Source organism: Enhydra lutris, unplaced genomic scaffold, assembly GCF_002288905.1.
Source record: "Enhydra lutris kenyoni isolate GAN:26980312 unplaced genomic scaffold, ASM228890v2 scaffoldscaffold28, whole genome shotgun sequence".
NCBI lineage: Eukaryota > Metazoa > Chordata > Mammalia > Carnivora > Mustelidae > Enhydra > Enhydra lutris.
The window spans coordinates 20,020,507-20,041,644 of NW_019154112.1; the positions used below are offsets into that span (position 1 = coordinate 20,020,507).

The 21,138-nt window shown below is 38.1% G+C and overlaps 1 protein-coding gene and 1 pseudogene across 2 annotated transcripts in view; both read right to left on the reverse strand.

The window, feature by feature from the left end:
* The window catches only part of LOC111152363 (DNA primase subunit 2), a 330,198-nt gene that overhangs the window by 288,310 nt on the left and 20,750 nt on the right, over window positions 1–21,138 (reverse strand). The window lies entirely within an intron of this gene.
* On the reverse strand, window positions 1,251–2,326 carry LOC111152364 (annotated as a pseudogene).

Here is a 21,138-nt window from a genome sequence, read left to right on the forward strand (position 1 = left end):
TTGTAAGAACAGCTCACAATTTACCTGTCCCTATTTATCAACCCTCACTCACTACCTAAGACCATTAATTCCAGAGTTTTCTGACATATAAAAGTATAAAAGGGGTTGAAAGAAGTAGAATAGGAATAGACCAAAGGAGTAAGAGTCAAAAGACAAACGAAAAGGCCAAGATCTCTTGAAGAAAAGCAGTGATTCCTCATTTGCTTCTGCTCCCTGGGGCTGATAAACAATGCCTAGATCAGGTATGTGATTTAAATAGAAACTGCTTTTTGGGGAGGTAATAGCAAGGAGGAACATGAGGAACATAAGACCAGGAAAAGAGTCTAAATAAAGCTTCAAGATATCAACAATTCAAAAATTCAGAACTTTCAGAAGGGATACTGTTTAACAAAGGACAAAACCCTTTCTTATAAAATAGACTCAGGAATTCCCACGACACCTAAGTGCTTCCTGCTCCAGTGTTCACCATTGGTCATACCATTTCCCCCTACCACTCATGCAAAATAATTTGTCACCTCCCCACAGCTTTTCTTCAAACCACGATTCTCCCACTTATTTTCGATTCTCCCACTTATTTTCATCACCAAACACTCTTATTCAATAGACTACTCCCCACTACCCCCTAAGGGGTAAAAATGAAGGAATCCCCCAGGCTGGTCCCAGGAACTCCGAATTAAATAAAAGGAGGGGCAGGCAGCCTCCTGGAGATAAAAAAAACAACTTCAGAAACTAAACCTACCTTTCCAAGGATGGAAAATGTACTTTCCAAGGATGGAAAATGTATTCATATGTTTAAGAATGCATATATGCCACAATAGGACAAAAAAAATTAAAAGGTAGAAATCTTACACTCTTCCTTAAAGCCTGTCCTACTGCCCAACCAGATTCCAGACACTATATCACCGTCACGCCATTTTACTAAATGGAGCCCCCCACCCACACTAATCACACCTGCAACTGCATGTCATAAAAATACACAACTTTTCCAGGAAAAGCTGTACATCTCTTTCTCTCAGGCTATACTGGCAATTCTCCAGTTAGTTCAATATTTTAAAGGCTGCAGCAGTATGCAAAACAATTTCATTTCATTTCCCTTTTTTGGGTGTTTTTTTTGTTTTGTTTTTTTGTTTTTTTTTTCCAAAGAAAGGTCTCCAGGAGATGGGTTTTATTGTCTTGTCTGGATAGAGGTTTGATTTGCTCTTGAACACTCCAGGGTGAAGAGACTTGGAGAAAGCACAGGATGCAGAGGTCTATTTGGTATAATCTTCCTCGTTCTCATCTTCACCCCCAATGGAGACAGCAGCATACTTCCTTATAGAACTGAACTTGGAAGATGGGTTTTCTTCAGGTTTCTTTGTTTGGCTCAGGTGATCTTTTTTGATCCTTTTCTGCCATCTTTCTATCTGATGCCTTCCAGTGGTCTTTGTTCCCTCCACCTCCTGGACAGCAGCTGGCCCTTTGGGACACTTACCCCATCTACTTTATTTTCATCTTTCCTTACTGTTCCTTCCTCAAATGGTTGAGCCAGAACCACTTCCCCCACACCACCACTTGTGGGGATTAGTGCTCTGTGTCTGAGCTCTGAGACAGAGCAGGAGGATTAGGCCTTCCAAACACCCAAGCACTCTCCTTCGGTGGAGTGCCTTTAGAGGCTGTTGAGGTTTGGGAGGCTTAGAAGTTGGAGAGGGACACTCTTCTTCCTTATTGAGTGTTTCATTTTCTAGAGACTTCTCCCTCTCTCTCCCCTGCATTTCTGCCAGCTGTAGCTGAAGTCCCAGTCTGTGATGGCTCACTTCCTGTCCAGGATTATTCTGTTCCTGAATTTCTTCACTTTGCCAGCTTGGGTGTCTACCCCGAGACCATTGTTCCTATTCTGGCTCATCCAGCTGGCCCTTCAGTTTCTCCCACTCCTCCTATAGCCATTCTTCTACTTCTCAATCTTTAGCAGCCGTGTTGACAGTTACCCCCTCCAAAGACAGAGGTTGCTCAGGTGGACTGGTGCTAGCAGAGGAATCATCTTCCTTAGGAGTACTCCAAGGCTTTGGATTCAGTTTGCTTTTTTTTAGAGGGAGGGGAAAGTGGAGGAGGACCTCTATCGTTATGCCTGTAATTATCCTGAGAGTAATCCTCTCTGGAGCTCCATGAGCGATCATCTCATCTGTCATACCCATCTTCATAGCTGTCCCCACCTCCTCTGTAGTCATCATCCATACAGTACCCCACTACCAAATGGTCTTCTGTCACCATCTATCCTGGAATCATAGTCTCTGTCATAACCTCTGCTCCTTCAGTCCTCAAAGAGATCCCAGCCCCCAAACAGATCCATGGTATCTCCGTGTGGGATATCACGACAGGAGGGTGACTATCTTATCCTCAGAGGAACTACAGCTAGACTATCAGCTGACTTCTCAACAGCAAAAATGGAAGCCAGAAGACAGAAGAATTATATATATTAAACATGTGAGGGGCGCCTGGGTGGCTCAATGGGTTAAAGCCTCTGCCTTCGGCTCAGGTCATGGTCCCAGGGTCCTGGGATCGAGCCCCGTGTCGGGCTCTCTGCTCAGCAGGGAGACTGCTTCCTCCTCTCTCTCTGCCTGCCTCTCTGCCTACTTGTGATCTCTGTCTGTCAAATAAATAAATAAAATCTTAAAAAAAATAAAAATAAAATTTTTTTTAAATAAATAAATAAATAAATAAAATCTTGAAAGAAAGAACCTAACAACCTAAAATTCTACATCCAGCAAAAATACCTTTCAGTAAAGAATGCAATCTCCTTTCTTGCTTTTTGGTTTGTGTGACAATGCTTAAAAGGTAAAAGAAGTATAGAAATAAAAACTTTAAAGAACTGTACTTCACCTCAAACTAATGCAACATAACAGCTGGACATTTATGGAAAGATGAACATTTAATGTTCTTCTGTATATCTCCCTGATACACACAGAATTTTTTTTATTAATTGGTTATTTATATAATTGTGCCATGATTATTCAACAGATAAGAAGACCCAAGGGTCAGGTACCATTTATCTGCTTCGTTGGATATCCTTCCTATACATACTCATAATCACTCTATGCCCAATTTTGGAAATATTTACTGACTGCTGAGATAGTCAACATTTCAAGACTGAACTCCTATGATCATATTTCATTTCGCCCAAACATATTTGGAATTTTATTTCCGTGGTTTAACATAAAATCAGATTAACAATTCTTCTGATTTTACATTATCAAACTTTATAAAAATTAAATATTTTGGAGCAAAACTGCAATGAACAGTAAGTACACTTTCAGCTTTCAAACTACTACAACCTGAAGTTTTTTCCCCACTCCCCAGTTTCCCTATGAACTAAGTTAATCAAGTCTTCGAAATTTGCAACTGTTTCTTTAATTCCAAACTATTTATTTCAAGCACCCAGTTAATTGGCAGAATGCCTATTTCTTCACACAGCTTTCTATTACTGAGCTTCAAATTTTCTTCTTTATGACATCTCCCTTATGTTATCTTCTGCAATAACCTTTTGGTGCACAATTAAAGGCCTCCCAAACTCAATCTTTGTTGAGGCTCCAACTAGCAAATGTCTTCCAAAAAAACAAAAGAAAGTAATTTTCCTTTCCCATTTTTACAATGTAGCCCAGTAGAAAATTGCTCAACTTAACTTGACTCTAAGTTTTTAAACTATGTAGCACTTTGGACATTTTCAAGATGAATGGAAGAGAGGAAGCCAAACTCTAATTCATGAAAGATATGATGACAACTGAAGCTTTCCAAATTAAGCAGCTAATAGCAGATTACAAAAATATGGCTTACTTGGCTGGGGAAGAAAGTCTGAAGCTTTCTCAAGAGTCAGTATGGACTCGGGTCTGGCTGGCTCAGTCAGAAGAGCATTCGACTCTTGATCTTGGGGTTGTGAGTTCGAGTCCCATGTTGGGTCTAGAGACTATTTAAATAAATAAATAAACTTAAAAAAAAAAGTCAGTATGGACCAATGATGTAGCTATGTTTATCAAGCAAATGGAGAATGAAACGAGCAGAAAAAAATAAAGTCAGAAAAAGAAAGTGGTTTGTTATCATTTTCTCTTATAGTCCACAGGAAATCAAGTCTTATCATTAATTTTACATTTCCATCATACTATCTGAAATTCAAACAGTGAGAATACTAGCTATTGTTTGTGCCTTGGATAAAGAGAAAGGAGGTATTTATTTCAGGAGATGTTTAAATACACAGGTTTGCAACTGAAAATATTAGAAAGCAATTTTGTGGCCTTGACAAAGGTTTCCTATCTGTTGACCCAGTTCAACATTTTCAGTTCCTCAGAAAATTATTCAAACATTTGATGGTGTAGTTGGCACAATATCCCACCCACCAGAATAGATCTGCTACCTCCTTTCTGCCTTATCTTTTAAGACTCAGTTCAAATACTGTCAGCTCAATGATGCCTTTCTAGATTAATCCAGTCTGTAGCAATATCCTGTTTACTTTTTCATAACTCTTAGAGACTATATCAAACATTCTGGCATGTGATTATTTTGCCTTGTTCTCTGTTTCATGAAAAGTCTCTCTCTACTCTCTCAAACTAAAAATGTTACAAATCCTCCGTAACGCAGAACATAATGCTGGAGAAACATAAAGCATTATCAAACATTAAGTATAAAGTACTATGGAGGACACCAATAGCTCCAGATATTCTGTGTCAAGTGTACTTGGGAGCAGAATTCTGGTGGTTAGGGACTGAGCTTAAAGACACATCTGCATAGCAAGCACACTTTCTATAAACCATGTGTTAATCTGGGTACCTCAATAGGGAAGAGGCTGGTAGATTCAAGTCCCTCCAAGCCACTTCCTGACGATGACAGGGAGTTAGACAAGTGTTCCCAACATCTTATACATTTACCCTCCATTAAGGCAGAAAGAGGCTACTTAGCCATCTGTCTTACTTCAAAGTCCATCAAGAGCTCCCTTCCCTTGCCTATACTCCTTTCTCAATTTACATTTCTATCTCAAATTCCATTCCTAAAACAGTCAAGCGTTTCAGCTGCACTTAAAATACGGATTCAAATACCGGAAGAAGCCATGATACCACCTAGAAGGGCTGGTGTTATTCAGAGACATCCAGTCCTGAGGGGAACACCAGATGTGAGGGGAAGCAGTGCTAGCTGCACTACTCAGAGGCCCCTCTGTATGTCATCAAGTCACAGCCCTCCTCCTACTCCTCTCCAGCAGAAACAAGAAAAAAAGAGCTCATTTCTGCCTTGAAGAACAGATAACCATGTGAACCTCACCATAACAGCCCTCAATCTTATAATATTGTAATTATGTATTTTATCCATACTGTAGTGTAACAGCTTCTTCCAAAGCTAAACTCCTACCCCACCTAAATGTAGCCATTTTCATTCCATGTGCTCAAAATTGCAAAAAGAGAAAACACTGAATTCATCATTCTAGAGCCATTATGTTGTTCTCTGTAATGATCCTGACATTGATCTCTTAAAATACCACTTGGTTCCTTATCTATATCTTCCTTGCTACTGTTAACTTTGAGTTACCAAAAAAGAAAAAAAGGCAAAATTATTACTTCTGTTTTATAGAAATAAATAAAAGCAGCCTTGGGAAACATATATGAGAATCATCTTGTTCACTTTGTTTCTTGCCTCCAGTAAGACCGTTACCAACCCAAAAGTGATACAGCTTAAGGAATCCAGAAAGCTAAGCAGCAAATTCAAATGGCTCCTCAAACGGCAGTGTATGTACTACATTTATCCTTGATTCTCCCGTTCCTTAAGCAAAGTGTTATAATAGCAGTAATGTGTCTGCCAACACAAAAAGGTTTTATTAGGCCTCAACTGTCCTGCTTCCCTGGACTTATGAAATAAGTTTTTTAATCCATTTTCAGTTTTTCAATAAGAAATCATTTCCACAGATTTTCCATATGAATTAAAATTTCTCCCTTAACTACCATAATCCAAACTCCACATACTGAGAACCAATATAAACCATTAAATGCTGAAAATTAAAAAGAAAATAGAAATCTGCAAATGTTTCAAAACAGCACACAAAAAACAAAAATCAAGAAGCCTGTATGGTACGGTGTCAATAGTAACTCATGACTGCTTTTACTCGCTTATTTATAACCCTTTCTAATTAAGAAAGTGCTTTAAATCCCCCATAGCACCTACACAGGGCCCTAACCATATCTCTTAGTTCACCATCTCTTGGCTGAATTGAATATAGCAAGCAAAAAGGACTATCCACAATCTATGCTACTAATTGAAGTCATTAATTTGGACTACTGTAAATTTTGTCAAATTCGTGAGAGGTAACACTGTATAAAAACATCAACTACCTTATACCTTTTTACATCTCTTTCCCAGGTCCTGAAACATAAAAAAGTATCTCTGAAAATAAAGAAGGCCTCAAAGGATTCTGAGACTCCTGGCAAGTTTCAGAAATGCAGCAAGCCTCTCTTCAAAGTTAAAAAGCCATAAACTTCTCAGCTAACTCTGTTGAAGCAGCTTCACCAAAGTTCTGAGAAGTGGAAAGCATTTATCAAGAATGTTTCCATTTCTCTCTCTTCTGAGTAATCTGAGCTCCCTCAGAGTTACCTTCTCTAGTTACCTAATTATCTGAATTTCATTTTCCATACTATCATGTTTCATAGTCTTTCCAAATCATCGCAGAGTTGTTGAAAGTGTTTAGGGTACACTGTTTTGGCTTCTGTTCAAATTTAAGAAGTCAGAAGCTCCAGCTTAGCTACCATTTCCAGTTATGTATCACTGCATAATAAATTACCCCTAAAACTTAGGGGTAATTTATTATTAAATTAAGCATATAAAATATGCTTAAAGCAACAACCATTTTCTTTTCTCCGATTTTGTTGGTCAGAAATTCAGAAAGCATACAGCTTTCATCTGTTCATGTTCATTTCAGCTTTCATCTGTTCCATGTGGCATCAAATGACATCCCTTGGGTCTTGAGCTGATGAACAGACTGAAGAGTCCAAGATGGCCCCACTCACATGCCTGGGACCTTGGTAGAGTCGGCTAAATGGCCAGGCTCCACTGGGAATGTCCAGGAGTGCTAAGACATGGCCTCTCCAGTATGACAGTTGCTAGTGTATGCCAGCCTTCAGAACAGACCTCTCTAGCAAGTACATTTCAGCAAGTATAGTCAGATCTTACATGACATCTCAGGAGTGACAAGAAAGTATGTCAGACAGAGGAAGTGGAAGCTGCCAGTTTCTTAAGGTCTGTACCCAGAAACAGGTACAGTGTCACTTCCATCAAATTCTATTGGTCTAAGTAGTTACAAAACTCACAGCATTCTATTACCCTTTATCCATTACACAATAAATTGTTTTAATCTTCTGGGAATGAGAAAACAAGTGAATTCAAAGGAACCTTCTTTTCTACCCTTTGAATCCAGATATAAAAAATACTCATGATCAGGGACTGTCCAGTTGTCAGTCTAGCAACTATCTCTACACACCTCTAAAACCACTCATACTACATAAAAAGAATCAGACCAAAATCTGCACTTTTTCGTTTTAATAAAACTCCAGTATTCCAAATTCTATTTTTTTTTTCCTAAAGATTTTATTTATTTGTCAGAGAAAGAGCAGAAGCACAGAGAGCTACAGGCAGAACAGGCAGTGCAGGCAGAGGGAGAAACAGGCTCCCCACTGAACAAGGAGCGCAATGTGGGACTTGATCCCAGAACCCTGGGATCATGACCTGAGCCAAACGCAGACGCTTAACCGACTGAGCCACCCAGGCATCCCATCAGTATTCCAAATTCTATTGGTTTATCTATTAGCTTATCCAAATATCTATTAGCTTACCTATTAGCTAAATTATATTAGCTAACCACAACTGAGGTTCTTATATTTTTTGTTATTATACATGTATGTATAGCAATAAGTTTTTTCCTTCCAAGATTTTATTTAAATTCACATTAACATATAGTGAAATATTAGTTTCAGGAGTAGAATTTAGTGACTCATCACTTACATACAACACCCAGTGCTCATCACAAGTGCCCTCCTTAATTCCCAATAGTTCATTTTTGCCCTTGCTTCCCTTGCCTTTGGTGATGTTTCTAGGAAGATGTTGCCATGGCTGCCTGTGTTCTCCTCTAGGATTTTGATGGATTCCTGTCTCACATTTAAGTCTTTCATCCATTTTGAATATATTTTTGTGTATGGTTTAAGAAAGTGGTCCAGTTCTATTCTTCTGCATGTGGCTGTCCAATTTCCCCAGCACCATTTGTGGAAGAAACTGTCTTTTTTCCATTGGATATTCTTTCCTGCTTTGCCGAAAATTGGTTGACCACACAGTTGAGGGTCCATTTCCGGGTCCTCTATTCTGTTCCATTGATTTGTGTTTTTGTGCTAGTACCATACTATCTTGATGATTACAGCACTGGAATACAGTTTGAAGTTTGGAATTACAGTACCCGCAGCTTTGGTTTTCTTTTTCAACCTTCCTTTGGCTATTCGGGATCTTTTCTGGTTCCATACAAATTTTAGGATTGTTTGTTCTAGCTCTGTAGAAAATGCTGGTGGTATTTTGATAGAGACTGCATTGGATGTAAAGATTGCTTTGGGTAGTACAGACATTTTACCAATATTTGTTCCTCCAATCCATGAGCATGGAACGCTTTCCCATTTCTTTGTGTCTTCCTCAATTTCTTTCATAAGTGTTCTATAGTTTTCAGATTACCAATCTTTTACCTCTTTGTTCAGACTTATTCCTAGGTATTTTATGGGTTTTGATGCATGTAGCAATCATTTTTAAATGACTGAAAGGGATACTAGGAGTAAGAACCCAATGTTCTCTATGTACACCATCTTTTGCAAATCTCACAAAGAATCCAGAACGTAACAAACAAAAATAATAGTTAAAATTTATTATGTGCTTACTATCTGCTAGGCAGTGTTCTAAGTACTTAACATGTATTAGCTTTATTGAAGCCATCTAACCTTATGAGATAGTATTATTATGTTTTCTGTTTTTCAGATGAGAAAACCAAATTGCATGGGGAAGAAAAAAAAAACCACTACTAAGTGACAGCACCAGTATTCAACCCCAGGTAGTATGGCACCAGTGCATTCTACCCCTAGGGCCGTATGACATATAGATTATCCCCACTTAGACATCATGCTACCTCATCCTACCAAACTTTGACCTGGGTACAGGTGAAAGCAGGATTGTATGTATGCACCTCAGATCCTCTATCCTAATACCCTGCCTGCAATGAAAAACCCCAAACATTTCCTGTTACTGGGCCTTTTGTATCTGACTCAAATTAGGAATAGTGTCTGCCTTGGTTTCTCCACTCTTAACCCTAAGTCAGCCACAGACACTTGACTGAACTGTAAATGGTTTTATATCTTTGCACACACTGAGAAAAAGACAAGCCAGCAAGAATAAAAGGCTGGGAGCATCGATCCAAATTGTTCCTCAGTTAGTGAACTAAGATGCTCCCCCCACCGCTTCCTGGCGTTAACACTGACCCATGCCTACCAACAGTTTCCTGCCACATCTCTCAGATTTGTAAGAGGAAGTTTTGGTCACCTCTGAGGAACCTAGTATACCTATCTACAATACACCTGAATATGTCTATGCATGGTTTAAATGTATATGCACGGCATTGTCTTGGCTCCCTTGCAGTGTCCTTTTCCTTCCTAGAAGAAGGCAAAAAGGGCCAGGAAAAATATCAGAGACCCAAAGGACCAACAAACGTAAGACCAGACAATCTAATGAGCTCAGTAAAAAAGCCAAAGTTCAACTCTTAAACTTTGAAAATACTGAAATGCCTAATGACACTGTATACACCAAGTCTCTGATGCACAGCATTTGTGAATTATCCAGCCTTGCATTACACTGAAAGTAAATAGGTAACTATTGGTATTTGTTATTCCTTAAATTTATGTCTTAATTAGTTTGACAAGTTGATTTTAAATAATGAAAGCCATCTCTGAAAGGTCCATTTAGACTTGTGTAGATAATCAGCATCTGCCTCTAATCAAACTGAGATGATTAGCAAATTAAACCCTTTAATTAGCATTTTGCATAATTTAGCCAAATTATGCTTCTTAGGTCTAAGAAGGTGAAACAGGGTGAATTTATCAGTAGATATTCCTTTAAATCTTTATTAATTATCAAATTTTACCACATATACAGTAAAAATAAAGACATACAAATTAAATTCAGCCTAGTTGGCTAAAACCTAACACTTCACACAACATTTAAGCTAATTATATCATTTGGGGCAAATTAACACAATACTCAGAAGAGAAGAAAAATATTTCATTTCAATTTTCTCCATCAACTACCTCAGAGGTCAACTTAACCAAACTATATTCAAACAGCATTTTTTAAGAAGGAAGGAAGAAGCAAGCATTTCTCTGCTGCCATTCAGTACTGCAGAAGCCAAGGTTAATTTCACTACGCATTCAATCATACAGTTCTCAAGAAAAGCACTCATAAAAAGGTAAGTAACCTGTCAATTTTCTTTGTTAGACAGAAAGAGACCACACAACAATATAGTAGCAAAGATGCCATCACAAAAAACCAAGATAAGCCATTACTTTTAGCTACAAGCAATACATTCTCTGACACACAGAGTGATGCTTTTTTTTTTTTTTAAAGTATCTCCACTCTCAACTGACCAAAACACCCCATTAGCCATCAACGGTACCAATTTCCAGGGTGTGATAAACAGGTCAGGTAATAAATAGCAAGAGCTTAAGAAACAGTGGAGGAAGTGTGTATCTTTTCTAACACACATCAAACCCCAGCTTCTGATGAAGACATGGTCTTGGAAAGAGCCCCTCTGTTCTAGAATTAATCCTCTTACCAAAAAGAGGCAGTGAAATTTCAAAGTAGACTTTTCTCATGACTAAAGATAACAACCTACTAAAAACTTCAAATAAATTATCTTTCTCCTGCTATGAATACTACCCAAACTGTAGCTCTTCGTGTGTGCGCGCGCGAGCATGTGGGTATGTGCCTGTGTGTCAAAGGGAGTGATAAATATAAAGAAAAATAATCATGTCAAGCTTATATTAAAAAAGGGTCACTCAAATAAACTGTAATTCATTTTAAAGAATATACAACACACCAAATGAAAACTGACACAGAATAAACAAGAAGCTATCCTTTCCAAATCCAAATTGCAATCTATTTGTATGCAGGTCCTACTGCATCCCTGAACAACCTGTATTTGGAGAGCCCAAACAATAGCTCTGATGTACACTAATCAACCAAACAGTACCAAAATTGTTTCTTTAAGGACTTACTCGAGTGGCAATATTTTTAATATAATTTAGTGTTTTGCATCTTCAGGCACTCTGAAAATATTAGTCAGCTCATTGACTGGAAAAATCAAGCCTACATTCCAAAGACTGTTCTTTTGGTATTTCATAGCAGGTCTCAGACAAGGCATCCACAGTCTAATTTGACTCTGAAGTGATATGATATATATCCAGCCAAAAATACTTATTTCTCTTAACCCTTGAAGTATCAATAGGGCAACTAAAATCAAATGTAAAAAAGTTAAAACTCTAGGAACATAAATGACCAACCTTTAGTCTTATTCATTTGCTATTTAACAAACCCCACTAGCCACTTACTATTAAAACAGAAGGAAGAGACACATAAACACCTGCAAAGCATGAACTTCAATTCACTACTTTTTTCCCTTCTAAACAGACCGATGTAAGTTTAAGGACAGTGCTTTGGCTCCCCCAAATGACACTTCTAGAGCATAATAATCCTGTCACAGAGAAAAGAAACAGAAGCTAAATAAATACAGGTGGGTTCCTTGTATCCCATCTTCATTGGAAGAAACTTGTCCAGTCCTAGATTCAGTTTTAATATCATCCCTCATCTACTCTACTTTCAACAAATAAACAAAAATATTATGTATTCAGCCAAGAGTTTATCTCCAAGTCCCAAAAGGTGAAAGAATTATATAATTAAGAAACAGGAGAAAAGGGTGCCTGGGTGGCTCAGTGGTTTAAGCCTCTGCCTTTGGCTCAGGTCATGATCTCAGGGTCCTGGGATCGAGCCCTGCATTAGGCTCTCTGCTCAGCAGGAAGTCTGCTTCCCTCTCTCTTTCTGTGCCTCCCTCTCTGCCTACTTGTGATCTGTCAAATAAATAAATAAAATCTTAAAAAAAAAAAAAAAAGAAACAGGAGAAAGGTGAAGGTAAAAGTATTGTACCAAAGTTTGCGTCACAGAGGTATTAACAGTCAAAAAAAAGGGGACACATTTCTATAAAAATGCCTTAAAGTAATTAACCACAAAGACTAGTTCCAAGATTATAACTAACCAGACCTTCAAACACCAAAAAGTTCTATTTCAAGAAATAAAAAATGTCACTGCCAATAAAAATCACCGTTTAATTTTAAACATTCAATATACCTTTCAGAGTTAGAGTCCACTGTTTTCATATGCATAACTAAAGTGCTTACTAAATAATAAAATGGCTAGCCATTAGTGTTTACAATGTGCCAAGCACTGTGCAATTTATATAGATAATTTCTTTCAGTTTCACAACAATTCTATGAGGAATATCCTATGATATTCTCTACCTCACTTCTCTTACCTTACTCATGAAGAAAATGAGGCACTGAAAAGTTAGGTAACTTACCCAGGGTCATAAAAAAATCCATTATGAGATTAATTTTCCCACATTTTCTCACTCATACACTTTCCCTTAGCAATCTTCTTTTCCACAGATTCGAATACTACTGTTACATACATATTTTGATTATGTACTTTCAACCATGATCTCTTGAACACAGCCTAGTATGTTGAACTGTCCACAGCCTATCCCCACTGGCCCACCAGCACTCATAAGCAGTATGCTCACAACCAAATATACCATCCTATCCACAAAACATACTCCTATTTCTATATTCCCTACCATTACTAAGACACTATTCTTTATCTACCAAACAGCCTGGAGTCCTATTCATTTCACACTCCATTATGTCATCCAACCTTCAGGCTCTGTCCATGTCTATCATATTGGCCCACTTCTTTCCATTGTCACAGCCACTACTGTAATTCAGACCCTCATTCAGTCCTTCATTTGGTCAAATCTTCCTTGGTGTTAACACAGAAATTGGCAATATCTCAACAGAACTCTGCCGTAAGTCTCAACATCCTATTATTTGTCAATTTTTTTTTCTTTTAACTTTCAATTTTTTTTTAGCTTTCATTTTAAAATAATTATGGACTCACAAGTTGCAAAAACAGTACAGAGAGTGTCCTTGTACCCTTCGGGGTCCCTCAGTGGTTATATGTTACATAACTAGAGTACAAAACCTAAACCAGGACAAATGATGCTGGTACAGTGCATGTGTACAGTTCCATGCCGTTTCACCACATCTGTAGATATGTGAAACAACCACAATTGAGAGGAATTATTTTTACTCTGAGGTTCTTAGTGTTAATTAATCTCATCAAGGCTTTAACAGACTCATTCTCACGGTCAGCTAGCAGGGAGGTCCACTAGAAGATACAAAGTGGTGTCCAATATTACCTGACAATCTTTTTTTTTTTTTTTTTTAAGATTTTTATTTATTTGTCAGAGAGAGAGAGAGACAGCGCGGGCGAGCACAGGCAGACAGAGCGGCAGGCAGAGGCAGAGGGAGAAGTAGGCTTCCTGCCAACCTAGGAGCCTGATGTGGGACTCGATCCCAGGACACTGGGATCATGACCTGAGCCAAAGGAAGCTGCTTAACCAACTGAGCCACCCAGGCGTCCCATATTACCTGACAATCTTAAATCTCAGCTTGGGTCTCAACTCTAGACTTCCTTATTCACTCAGCCACTGTGCTTCTCTTTTACCATACTAAATTAAAACATGTCAGACCACTCCTCAAAAAGTCAGCAATTACCTCTTGCCCTTATCCTATCTCACTAACCTCCCCTCCCTCTCTTCCCCATAATTTTTTTTTTAAGATTTTACTCATTTATTTGATACAGAGAGTGAGAGAGCACAAGCAGGGGGAACAGCAGGTGGAGAGAGAGGGAGAAACAGGTTCCACACTGAGAAGAGAGCCCGATGCAGGGTTCGATCCCCAGACCCTGGGATCATGACCTGAGCGGAAGGCAGACACTTAATCAACTGAGCCACCCAGCGCCCCTTCCCCATAATTTAACTACAAGCTTCCTTCTCATAAAAATGTATAACCAAAACCAGACTAATGTGGGGGAATATGTGAATGTATTTCCTTGAAATTCATAAAGCCATTAAAATAATGCCAAATGAACAGAGTATATGATATCTAGAAGATCTCACAGGAGTAGGGGTTAGGAAAAATAGAATGACAAAACTATGAGTGTTCAAGCTGGAAAGAAGAAAGAGTACCACATCACATGAAGGAAGAGCAGGCTGCTGTTTCTAGGGGGGGAAAAAAGGCAGGTTCCAAGGCCCTCTATTACCAACCAGTCCTCAGAACAGAGTTCCAACAGTTGGTAAGCCCCCACAAAGATGCAAAAGAAAGAGATCACCTTAATCCACCCATTCTATCCCTTAGGTTTATCTTCAGAACCTGTAAGCCGACAAGGCAATAAATTTTATAGGTCCCTAGGTCCAAAGGCGAAGTTCTCTCAACAGTTTGGTGCTTGGAATTCCTCTATTGTTTATATACATCATCATCCCCATGTATTAAAATATAAATAAATAAATTTAAAAATTAGAATTCTTCTTATGATTAATATTCCTCAAGTATGACTATCTTAAGTCACCAAAAATACATAATTTCTAGGAATTATTTCTATATATAGGTGATCCAAAGACCAGAAACCTCACTATATGAACAGCACAATCTCAGGAAAAAAAGCACCTTCACTATATATTCTATGAAGATATCTCCAAAGGAAATAGAAGAACTGAATGTCCTACCCCAGGCCCACCAAATGATCTAGGAGCAGACAGCCAGTCTTAACTCTCCCAATCTGAGAAGTTTGCTTGCCCTCTTACACTAGGATACTAGGAAACCCTACATCCACAATAATGAAGAGTTTTGAACTCTGTTTATAAAGCAGACTAAAAAGAAGTATTATTTTGATGCCACTTTTGACTGCCTCCTTCATGCGTTATACTCACAGTTGTTGTGCATACTGGAACTACACAATACAGAGGGTTTAAGAAGATTATTTTTTACAAATAATAGGAAGACATCCAGATATAATCTTAGTTATGGAAATAGTAAGTCTGGGATGACAGTTACTTTAGTGTTAGTAAAGAGTTAGTAAACAGTCTTTTTTTTAAAAAGGGGTAATTCGGGATGCCTGGGTGGCTCAGTCGGTTAAGCCGCTGCCTTCAGCTCAGGCCATAATCCCAGGGTTCTGGGATCGAGTCCCTCATCAGGCTCCTTGCTCCACAGGGAGCCTGCTTCTCTCTCCGCCTCTGCCTGCCACTCTTCCTGTTTGCACGTGCTCTCTCTCTCTCTCACAAATAAATAAATATTTTTTAAAAAGGGGGGGGAGGGGTAATTCCATAACTAAAATATAAAAGAAACAGAAAAGCAATCTAAAACAAAATAATACTAACAAACATAAAGAATCACATATAGTGTATTAAATGTCATAATCAAGGGGCACCTAGGTGGCTCAGTCAGTTAGGCGTCTAACTCTTGGTTTCGGTTCAGGTCATGATCTCAGGGTCATGAGACTGAGCCCTGCATCCACTTCTGTGCTTAGTGCACAGTCTGCTTGAGATTCTCCCTTCCTCTCTCAGTACTCCTGCCCCCATTCATATGGACGCACTCTCTCAAATAAATCTTTTTTTAAAAATGTCATAATCAAGTGGTTAAATACTGTACCCACTCCTAGAAACTTTGTGAATGCAATATCCACCAATGCAGACTGGTATAGTGTGTGTGTTGGTGCCTCAAATGCCCCATCGGTGAAGTGCTTTTCCAAAAAGGTGAACTTACAGAAACATACAGAACAAAATAAAGTATAATTATCCATCAATTCACACAGTAGTTTCATTCCAGGGTACACAAAAACCGTGGGGGGAAAAAACATTTTATGTATATTTATAAAACAGTGTTTGGGTCTAGATTCAGGTCATTAAAACAGGTTTGTTTTTTTTACCCCACATAAATTTTTAAAATATTTTATTTTTATTTATTTATTTGAGAGAGACAGACAGCGAGAGAGAGCATGAGCTAGGAGAAGGTCAGAGGGAGAAGCAGACTCCCCGTGGAACGGGAGCCCGATGTGGGACTTGATCCCAGGACTCCAGGATCATGACCTGAGCCAAAGGCAGTCGCTTAACCAACTGAGCCACCCAGGCGCCCCACCCCACATAAATTTTTAAAAGGAAAAAGAAAAATCAAAAAGGACATGGGAAAATTCATTGTTGTACAGAACTATCCAGTGCATTGCAGACAGTCCAGCATCCCCATTTCCTGTCTATTAAATGCTTGTAGAACACTCCAGTCATTGTTACAACCATCAGCAATATGCCACAAAGAAGTCCAAAGTATAGGAAGTAGTCCCTGAAGTCCAGAACCCCTAAATGAACCAAGGAGTTATCCTAAAAGGCCCAGTCTGAAACAACCAGTGGACCTCTCTCCAAAGAAGGTGCTCCTCCTTTCTCCTAAGCCAAAAACAAAACCAAATCAAGGCTGTAATTTCCTTTTTATCACACTGTTAAATTATTCCTATCTCAGGCATAAAGTCTACTTTGGAATTTCAGTTTCCACTGACATTTGAATATCACATGAGTCTATTGTTGAACATGAACTAAAACATACAATGTGACTAAAAAATGTTAAAAAAAAAAAAAAAAGTACCAGAGAAAAGCAACATAGGGTATAGAAAAGCCATGGTTGAGATAATAAGCCCTTCAACAATGGAGCTGTGTAAATATAGTGTTTTCCTTAGAGGTAGCACACATATTACATTGGGAAAACTACTTATGGCATATTTAACATATTGTGTTTCCATTTCTGCCAGGAATTGTCAGCTAAAACAAAACATCCTCGTAAAATTACAGTTAATGCTTTAATTTCCTACATTAATGTAAATCTCTAATCTCACACCTGTGTTTGCATATCCCTTTTGATGGGCACTGTCACCTTAAATGTCAGCATCTATTCCACATCATTTCAGTGTAGTTAAGGACTAGCTGGGAGGAAATGTGCTCATATATTTAGTAACATGCTTTGCAATAAACACATTTCAAAAATCTACAGATTGGATTTTTTAGTTCCAGTTCCATCATTTAACTCTGGAGAGGTTACTTCACCTCTCTAACCTTTCTTCCTGGAGCTGCTGTCTGGATTAACTTACATAATCCATTTAAAGCATTTAGCTTAGTGCCCGGCATTCAGTAAACACATAACAAAAGTTAGCTCTTTAGTGATGAACTTCTCTCCTCTGTCTCCTCAGACCACTGTGGACACCCAAAGCTTAAGAAGTCCACTGCTCGTTTAGGTATCAACAAGTATTACTTCCTCGGGGAACAAGGACCCCATTGCAAGCCCCAAAACAGTCCTCTAGATTTTCTAACATTCATACAGAGGTGACAGTCTCTGTATCAACTAAAAAAAACTGGAAAATATTTGCCTACTAGGCTCCAATATGGACAACAGAAGGATTCTCTTGCCCAAAAGCGTCAAGCGACACTGAAACTGGGAGAGCACAGTTCAAGCAGAGCTGAACAGGAGAAAAAGCCAGACAGCTGGCGGGTATCAATAGCTGGAGTTATGGCACCAAGAATCTGAAAGCCAAGGAGGTTAGCAATCAGTGGAACTAGGGAGTAAAGAGCATAAAGAGAGCATAAGAAATTTAACTACTTCATCTCTGTCTTCAGAGGGGTAGGGAGTGGCAGGATAGTTATACTGATGGGGCCTCAGCTAACTGCAACTATTTCCTCCTGCCTTTGTAACTCAGCCTTAGCCGCTCAATGACTAGAACACAAAATGGTTTTTTCCTGCAACTCCATCAGGCTTCCACATCCTGGTTCTTATTCTCATCCCAAAGACCTAGGATAAGGCACTCTGATCTAAACTCTGAATTAGCCCATGACAGGACTAGTTCAACTAAAAAGGATTAAATATTCAGGGAGGAGGGGGCAGCAGGAGACAAGAAAAAGGACGGTTATAGGTTGAAAAAATAAAGTATACATTTGAAAAGTCAGTATATGCTCTTTTTTTGGAAGACCTTCAGAAAACATCAGTAACACTTCACAATGTAATGTTTAACCAAAAGAGTATCAGAATACTAAAGATGATATTTAGTAATTTCATTCTTTTAGGTTCTAAATAGTAACATATATATAATATTATTAGGTGAGAAACTTCAGCTAAGTTACAGTCATACTTTTTCAAGGGCAAAGTCAGAGACATTAAGTCATCATCAATAAGAATACAAAGAATTCTATATTCAAAAGCTATACAAAAACTTTAAAAAAGAAAAATGACTCTCGTAAGTTATTTGAAAATTTCTGCATATGTTAATTTTAGCCTTCAAGGGTAATTCAGCTTGAAGTTTCACATTTAGTCACAGCATCTCTAGGTTTAAACTATCTTATAATGAGCAAAATCTAATTTTGTAGCTTGATAAGGAAAATCCAAATTCTGTGAACTTCTAAAATATTGCCACTAAAGACCATCTGCTATGGCATATTTTTACAATTATACACATAAGTGGTGAGTCCTCTATTAAGTAAAAGAATTCAATGAACCTTTCCTCACTCTCCAAATATAATACTAGAGCTGCACAAAAATATATACGAAACAATATAAAGTTAGCTTCCATAATTATTTGATGTCAAAAACAACGTGAAGATAAGTGTATTGTTTATGGAGTGTGCTTACAGAAAGGAAGCCCTATTAATGCTTTCACTTACATCATTTGAAAAGAAGTTAAAAGTATGCATTGTAACAGAAACACATAAAGAGCTCTGTGTAAATCATAAATTTTCCTATAAAGAATAGAGAACAAATTGAACTCTGCTAACCAGCATAATCCCTCAAATTCAGTTCAAAAGCAAAAGCTCATTTCATATACAATATATATATATATATATGCACGTGTGTGTATATGTATATATATATACACTTATTACCTAATATTTAACCCTGAGAAAAAATAAGTATTCCATGTTACTGTACTCATCTTAAAGATTACTTTGTTTATGAAAGAGAAATAGAGGTAAATCCTTTGAACTGACTACTATTTTCTCTAGAAATTAACTTGTTTACTCAACACTCAGCACCATGCTTGAATCCACCAGGCAATTCAACTCAAAACTGCCCACTTCAAATTCCTGGAATATAAAATTATCTACAGGGTGCCTGCGTGGCTCAGTCAGTTGAGCACCTGACTCTTGGTTTCGGCTTAGGTCATGATCTGACAGGTCATGGGTCTGAGCCCTGCATCAGGCTCCACGCTCAGTGGGGAGTCTGCTTGGAGATTCTTTCCCTTTGCTCCTCCCCCTGTGCTCTTTCTCTCAAATAAATAAATCATAAATAAATAAATAAATAAATAAATAAAAGGGTTTACTTCCCCACTCTGAAAATAAACTTGAACCTTCATCTGATCATTAATCCTTTCTCCTTCAGTTCCTTTAAGTTGAAATTCCAACAAGAGTTAATGGTATGAGCTTACCATCCCACTTCACTCTTCTCCAGGGCCCTTTCCACTCCTGTCATAGTCAATGGCTTGTCAGATGCCCTATGAAAAGCTTCCATGCTCATCAAACACATATGCTCCCCAGTGTGTTCCACTAGATGTCCATTCTGACATCTGCATGTCTTGTCTCAGCTGTAACATTAGACTCCCCATTGGCTGAAATTTATTCTGCATCAAAGGGAAAATTGAAGGTATGCATTTCTAGATTTTGCAAGCACATTAAAATTGCTTTGCAACTTATTAATAGGCTTATAATAATTTGCAATAATATCCCAGAGGGTAGCTACAAAATGAGTCATATATATCAAAGGAATGGCATTTTGCTATTTTATGTAATAGAGTTGACCACAATAATGAATGCACAGTCCAAAAGAGCTACAACAACCCAAACTAGATCAACTAGCTATGAAAACAATATAATAAAGGCCAAAATGATCAGAAAACCATGACTACCTCAAGGCCAACTTGCAAATAACTAAGAAATAATAATGCACAAGTGAACCCCCAAAACCATTTTAAACTTCAACATATAAAACTATTAAATCAATGCAAAATCAATGTTCCAATGTTAACTAGAGAAAAGTACCCAGAAGTTCCTAATAAATTCACATAATTGACATTTCCAATAACAAATGACAAATTAAACATTAACTCATGATCACCAAAAGGAGTAAGCCAAAAATAACACGAAATTATTTCTAAGATAGGAGAATAAGATTCCAAACTTCAAGGGATAAGAAACAAATTTTAAATATCAAATTCAGGATAAGGAAAATTATTTTAAAATAGGTAAAAATAAGCAATCCGAAGTTTTACAAGTACTTATTTTCAGTAAGCCAGGTAATAATGTTACCAACCACAATGCCTTCACTCAAAAACCCTCCCTTCCTGAACATATTTGACAATCGAACAACACTATTTCTATTTAATATGCAGTGGATTTCGCATTTGTGATACACGGAATACACTGGATATCTTTTAAGATACTTACCTTCACTGTCCCTGCCACTCTGGGCTATTTGGATGAAAAGCATCCTGCCATTAAATCCATTGGTATTTCAAATCAGGCAAAAAATATTTTTTGAGGGGCGCCTGGGTGGCTCAGTGGGTTAAAGCCTCTGCCTTCGGCTCAGGTCATGATCCCAGGGTCCTGGGATCAAGCCCCACATCGGGCTTTCTGCTCAGCGGGGAGCCTGCTTCTCCCCCTCTCTCTCTCTGCCTGCCTCTCTGCCTACTTGCGATCTCTCTCTATCAAATAAATGAATAAAATCTTAAAAAAAAAATATTTTTTGACTGTCCTAAGAAGATTTTTTAAAACATCAAGGTAAATTATAAACAGCTACCAGACTGTGAACTGCAAGAGCACAGAGAACCTTTGTCTGCGAGGCTGACACATGTCAAAGCCTGACCTTTGCCTAACTGGTCAACTGAAAAATCGTTAATAGTATGTTTGACCTTACTCATTCACCTTTA